This window comes from Triticum dicoccoides, chromosome 2A (genome assembly GCF_002162155.2).
Source record: "Triticum dicoccoides isolate Atlit2015 ecotype Zavitan chromosome 2A, WEW_v2.0, whole genome shotgun sequence".
NCBI classification, from domain to species: domain Eukaryota; kingdom Viridiplantae; phylum Streptophyta; class Magnoliopsida; order Poales; family Poaceae; genus Triticum; species Triticum dicoccoides.
In genome coordinates this window covers 756,475,842-756,483,321 of record NC_041382.1, presented here as the reverse complement: position 1 = coordinate 756,483,321, position 7,480 = coordinate 756,475,842, and positions in this window count along the sequence as shown.

Below are 7,480 nucleotides of genomic sequence, written 5' to 3'. Positions count from 1 at the left end.
TCTTGATGAGACTGAATATGATCCACTTTTACCTAGAAGGCGTTCCAAAAATTCGGAGTTTTTAGATCTTGATGATGAAATTGATAAAAGTGGGATTGAAAAGAATAAAACCCTAGATGTTGCTAAACCCACTATTTTGGATTTAAAGGAATTTAATTATGAAAGTTGCTCTTTAATTGATTGTATTTCATTGTTGCAATCCGTGCTAAATTCTCCTCATGCTTATAGTCAAAATAAAGCGTTTACTAAACATATCTTTGATGTCTTGATGCAATCTTATGAAGAAAAACTTGAGTTGGAAGTTTCTATCCCTAGAAAACTTTATGATGAGTGGGAACCAACTATTAAAATTAAGATTAAGGATCATGAATTTTATGCTTTATGTGATTTGGGTGCTAGTGTCTCCACTATTCCCAAAACTTTGTGTGATTTGCTAGATTTCCGCGATTTTGATGATTGCTCTCTAAACTTGCACCTTGCGGATTCCACTATTAAGAAACCTATGGGAAGAATTAATGATGTTCTTATTGTTGCAATAGGAATTATGTGCCCGTAGATTTTATCGTTCTTGATATAGATTGCAATCCTTCTTGCCCTATTATTCTTGGTAGACCTTTCCTTAGAACGATTGGTGCAATTATTGATATGAAGGAAGGGAATATTAGATTCCAATTTCCATTAAAGAAGGGCATGGAACACTTCCCTAGGAACAAAATAAGAATACCATATGAATCTATTATGAGAGCCACTTATGGATTGCCTACCAAAGATGGCAATAATCTATCCTTGCTTTATGCCTAGCTAAGGGCGTTAAACGATAGCGCTTGTTGGGAGGCAACCTAATTTTATTTTAGTTTTTTTGCTTGTTGTTTCCGTTTAGGAATAAATAATCCATCTACCTTCTGTTTAGATGTGGTTTTATGTTTCAATTAGTGTTTGTGCCAAGTTAAACCTATAGGATCTTCTTGGATGATAGTTATTTGATCTTGTTGTAATTTCCAGAAACTTTCTGTTCACGAAAACAATTGTTAAAAATCACCAGAACGTGATAAAATACTGATTCCAATTGTTTCTGATCAATAAACAAATTTCCTAGGTCGTCCTATTTTGGCTGATGTTTTGGAGTTCCAGAAGTTTGCGTTAGTTACAGATTACTACAGACTGTTCTGTTTTTGACAGATTCTGTTTTTCGTGTGTTGTTTGCTTATTTTGATGAGTCTATGGCTAGTAAAATAGTTTATAAACCATAGAGAAGTTGGAATACAGTAGGTTTAACACCAATATAAATAAAGAATGAGTTCATTACAGTACCTTGAAGTGGTCTTTTGTTTTCTTTCGCTAACGGAGCTCACGAGATTTCTGTTGAGTTTTGTGTTGTGAAGTTTTCAAGTTTTGGGTGAATTTTTTTTATGGATCATGGAACAAGGAGTGGCAAGAGCCTAAGCTTGGGGATGCCCATGTCACCCCCAAGATAATCTAAGGACACCAAAAAGTCAAAGCTTGGGGATGCCCCTGGAAGGCATCCCCTCTTTCGTCTACTTCCATCGATAACTTTACTTGGAGCTATATTTTTATTCACCACATGATATGTGTTTTGCTTGGAGCGTCTTGTATGATTTGACTCTTTGCTTTTTAGTTTACCACAATCATCCTTGCTGTACACACCTTTTGAGAGAGCCACACATGAATTGGAATTTGTTAGAATACTCTAGTGCTTCACTTATCTTTTGAGCTTTATAGTTTTGCTCTAGTGCCTCACTTATATCTTTTAGAGCACGGTGGTGGATTTGTTTTATAGAAACTATTGATCTCTCATGCTTAACTTAGATTATTTTGAGAGTCTTAAATAGCATGGTAATTTGCTTCAAAATCTTAATATGCTTGGTATTCAAGATTTGTAAAACTTTCTTTTGAGTGCATTGAATACTAAGAAAAATTTGATGCTTGATAATTGTTTTGAGATATGGAGGTGATAATATCAAATTTGTGCTAGTTGAGTAGTTGTGAATTTGAGAAATGATTGTGTTGAAGTTTGCAAGTCTCGTAGCATGCACGTATGGTAAACGTTATGTAACAAATTTGAAACATGAGGTGTTATTTGATTGTCCTCCTTATGAGTGGCGGTCGGGGACGAGCGATGGTCTTTTCCTACCAATCTATCCCCCTAGGAGCATGCGCGTAGTGCTTTGGTTTTTGATGGCTTGTAGATTTTTGCAATAAGTATATGAGTTCTTTATGACTAATGTTGAGTCCATGGATTATACACACTCTCACCCTTCCATCATTGCTAGCCTCTTCGGTACCATGCATTTCCCTTTCTCACATTGAGAGTTGGTGCAAACTTCGCCGGTGCGTCCAAACCCCGTGAGACGGTACGCTCTTTCACACATAAACCTCCTTATATCTTCCTCAAAACAGCCACCATACCTACCTATTATGGCATTTCCATAGCCATTCTGAGATATATTGCCATGCAACTTTCCACCATTCATAATTGTCATATTGCTAGCATGATCATGTAGTTGACATAGTATTCGTGGCAAAGCCACCGTTCATAATTCTTTCATACATGTCACTCTTGATTCATTGCATATCCCGGTACACCGTCGGAGGCATTTATATAGAGTCATACTTTGTTCTAGTATCGAGTTGTAATCATTGAGTTGTAAATAAATAGAAGTGTGATGATCATCATTTAATAGAGCATTGTTCCAATAAAAAAAGGAGAAAGGCCAAAGAAAAAAGTAGGCCCAAAAATAAATAAATAAAAATAAAAGGGGCGATGCTACTATCCTTTTTTCCACACGTGTGCTTCAAAGTAGCACCATAATCTTCATGATAGAGAGTCTCTTGTTTTGTCATTTTCATATACTAGTGGGAATTTTTCATTATATAACTTGGCTTGTATATTCCAATGATGGGCTTCCTCAAATGCCCTAGGTCTTCGTGAGCAAGCAAGTTGGATGCACACCCACTTAGTTTCTTTTGTTGAGCTTTCATACATTTATAGCTCTAGTGCATCCGTTGCATGGCAATCCCTACTCCTTGCATTAACATCAATCGATGGGCATCTCCATAGCCCATTGATTAGCCTCGTTGATGTGAGATCTTCTCCTTTTTTGTCTTCTCCACATAACCCCCATCATCATATTCTATTCCACCCATAGTGCTATATCCATGGCTTACGCTCATGTATTGCGTGAAGGTTTATAAAGTTTGAGATTATTAAAGTATGAAATAATTGCTTGGCTTGTCATCGGGGTTGTGCATGATGAGAGCATTCTTGTGTGACAAAAATGGAGCATGAATAAACTATATGAGTTTGTAGGGATGAACTCTCTTTGGCCATGTTATTTTGAGAAGACATAATTGCTTAGTTAGTATGCTTGAAGTATTATTATTTTTATGTCAATATGAAATTTTGTCTTGAATCTTTCAGATCTGAATATTCATGCCACAATTAAGAAGAATTACATTGAAATTATGCCAAGTAGCAGTCCGCATCAAAAATTCTTTTTTATCATTTACCTACTCGAGGACGAGCAAGAATTAAGCTTGGGGATGCCTGATACCTCTCCAACGTATCTATAATTTTTCATTGCTCCATGCTATATTATCTACTGTTTTGGACCATATTGGGTTTTATTTTCCACTTTTATATTACTTTTGGGACTAACCTATTAACCGGAGGCCTAGCCCAGAATTGCTGTTTTTTTGCCTATTTTAGTGTTTCGAAGAAACAGAATATCAAACGGAGTCCAAACGGAATGAAACCTTCGGGAACGTGATTTTCTCACCGAATATGATCTAGGAGACTTGGACCCCCCTTCAAGAAAGAAAGGAGGTGGCCACGAGGGTGGAGGGCACCCCCCCTAAGGCGCACCCCCTGCCTCGTGGGCCCCCCTTTGCTCCACCGACGTACTCCTTCCTCCTATATATACCAACGTACCCCCAAACGATCAGATACGGAGCCAAAAACCTAATTCCACCGCCACAACCTTCTGTATCCACGAGATCCCATCTTGGGGCCTGTTCCGGAGCTCCGCCGGAAGGGAATTCCACCACAGAGGGCTTCTACATCATCACCATAGCCCCTCCGATGAAGTGTGAGTAGTTTACCTCCGACCTCCGGGTCCATAGTTAGTAGCTAGATGGCTTCTTCTCTCTTTTTGGATCTCCATACAATATTCTACCCCTCTCTCGTGGAGATCTATTCGAAACAATCTTCTTTTTGCGGTGTCTTTGTTGAGACCGATGAATTGTGGGTTTATGATCAAGTTTATCTATGAACAATATTTGAATCTTCTTTGAATTCTTTTATGTATGATTGGTTATCTTTGCAAGTCTCTTCGAATTATTAGTTTGGTTTGGCCTACTAGCACTACTAGGGAAAACCCTAGCAGTAGTGCTGGTTTTGTGCTCACTAGTAGCGCGGGTAGGCGCGCTACTAATAAGGCGCTACAGCTATTGCTTAGCAGTAACGCGCGCTCGCACGCGCTACTGCTAGGACAAGTAGCTGCAGCGTTTGTTGAATCCCACGCTACTGCTAATGTAACTACTGGCAGCGCGTTTTCTGTCCATCGCTACTAGTATTTTTTTATTTTTTATTTAGTTGAAAGTGCGTTATATCGACTAGAGGGGGGTGAATAGGCGATTTTTATGAAATTCTTCACTTGGGAATTTGCTAGTGAGGAAATTCCTTAGCGAAGAACTACTAGCAGCAGAATAAGTACTCAGAAGTAAACATAGCAGAATACATGCATGGTCATCATGATGAAATGAAGACAAACACAGAGTACAGAAAGCATAAACACAGGATAGCACACGATGAAGACAAACAGACTGAAGAAATTGAACTGAGGAAATGGAGAAAGTCTTCAGTCCAAGTCTTCAAACACAGATATGAACAAAAACACAACACAATGATGAGGAAATGAAAGTGTTGAGGAAATAGAACCAGTTAGCTTGGTGAAGACAATGATTTGGTAGACCAGTTCCAACTGATGTCTCAGTTGTACATCTGGTTGGAGCGGCTGAGTATTTAAACTCGAGGACACCCTGTCCCGGACACACAATCCTCTCCGTATTCTCCTTGATCTAAGGACACACAGTCCTCGCCCAATCACTCGTGGTAAGTCTTTAGGTGACTTCCGAACCTTCACAAACTCGGTCACTCGGCGATCCACAATTCCGAACCTTCAAAGGCTTCATCAGCACTTGCATATAGTGATTTGAAAGCTCAGGTTCGTTGTAAACACAACGTGCATCTTCAAGGGGAGGACTTAGAGGAAGGGCACGAAGCAATTCAGATGCTGGTGCCTTGTAGTGAGTGTTCTCTGTCATCCAGTCCAGAACCCATGAATTCACATCTTTAGAGTTGCCGGTGATGTGCAGCGTTGCGTATAACTGAAGAATGAGTTCTTCATTCCAATCACAGATGTCAGTGCAGAAATTGAACAGCCCAGCGTCATAGAGAACACTGAGGACTGGCGTGAAGCACGGCAAAGACTCCATGTCTACATGAGGAATGTGTGCATGGTCGAAGACTTTGTCTTTGTTGAACAGCACTGAGGAATAGAAGTTGGCTTGACTAGCAGTCCAGAAACGCCTCTTCCTTATGCGAGCAGAGTCATAAGGGTTGTAGTCTGTGAAGAATACATGCTCGCCAAAGAAGTCTTCAGCCTTGAACTTTTGTTCCCTTGAGAACGGATCCTTTCGTTTTGGCAGAGGAGTGTCAGTGAGTTGCATCACTACCTCAGGAATCGCGAGCTCAGGTTCTTCAGGCTGAGGAATTTCAGGTTCCTCCTCAGGTGCAGTCACATTTTCAGCAGCAGCAGTTTCTTCAGCACTAGTGCTGGAATTTCTTCACAGACAGATGAGGTGGGATGAGTTTCTTCAGAGCCCAATTGAACTGTTGGTGCAGGAGAGTGAGGGATTTGCTGCAGCGGGGTGAAGAGTGGAGAATTGGGATGCTGACTTTCCCAAAAGTCGTCATTCATCACAGGAGTTGTGCTTCTGATGTCCACATCTTCATCATCAATTTCTTCAAAACCAGCCTCTTCAGCAGTAAACTGAGGCATTGGTGATGAAATCACTGGAGTTGAAGGGATCGCATCCACTTCAATTTCTTCATCAATCTACTCTGAAGAAGCAGCAGATTGAGTTTCTTCATCAGATCCACTTGGGATCACATATTCTTCATCAAATGGAACAAGATCCTTTGATGGCATGGTGGAAATTGGAACAACATTGATTGGATTCTCAAAAGAGCTGGTCATAGGCTTCATCTTCTTTGGAGCTGAAGATTCTGAAGCATTTGATGCTTTCCTTTTGTTCACTGAAGCTTGCTCTGCAGCCTTGGTCGTCTTCACATCTGATGCATATGGAAGGATTGGAGTTGGTGTAGGCGCAGGTGGAGCTGAGGAATCTGGTTGAATTTCCTCAGGCGCAACTGATGCAGTTGCCCTGACTTCTTCAGTTTCTTCAGGCGCACCACTAGTGGATGCCTTGGCAATTTCTTCAGCGGCTGGAATGGAGTCATCAGCCCTGGAACTAGCATTTTCTTCAGCAGCCTGAACTTCATCAGCGGTGCTGGCATGTTCTTCAGTCGGCTGAGCAGAAGCTTCAGCTTGAGGAACTTCTTGTTGCGATGGGGCTGCAACATTGGTGAATTTCTCAGTCAGTTTCACGAACCTGACTTTGGCTCCTTGCCAATCAGCATAGTAAGAGTTGAACTTGTCGCAGAGAGATTTGATTTCAGACTGAATCTTTATGAGTTCATCAGTCGTCATTGTGACCACGTTGGTCTTCAGATACTTTTCCTTCTTGTACTGGGCCTTCTTGATTTGTCTGGCCTGGTCATATTTCCACTTCTCCTCTTGAATGAAGTGAGTCAATGTGATTTTGACCATGTGTCAACTTGAAGCCAGTCATAGGTGAATTGAGATCCTTGTGCCAGAGATCAATATAAATGAGGATCGCCCTTGGATCCAAAAGCAGTGGCACAGGTGTGCCTTTGGCTCTAGCGGCCCTTTCTTGTCGATCTCTGATGATTTCTGCAAGTTCATCATCATCAGCCTCATCATCTTCAGGTGGCTCTTGGAAGGCGACCTGTTTCTTCTTGGGACTTGGCCGAGGACCTCGTCCAGCTATTGCCTTAGTCTTCAACAGAGTTGGTCCAGATGAAGAATTTGGCGCAGCTGAGAACTTGCTGAGACACCAGAGGCAATTGAGATGCCTGCAGTCCTTTGACACGTGGCCAGATGCACAGGTGCTGAGGACTTTGTCGGAGCTGCTGAGGACTTTGGAGGAGGTGCTGAGGATTTTGAGGGAGCAGGAGCAACATGAGGAATTGGTCTTGAAGATTTTGACATTCCTGGCCGTGAGGGCGCAGCTGAGGAACTTGGCCGTGAGGGCATTGTTGGTGAAGCACTTGGCTTAGGAGCAGGCTTCTTAGCCATTGATTTCCTCGGCTTGACAG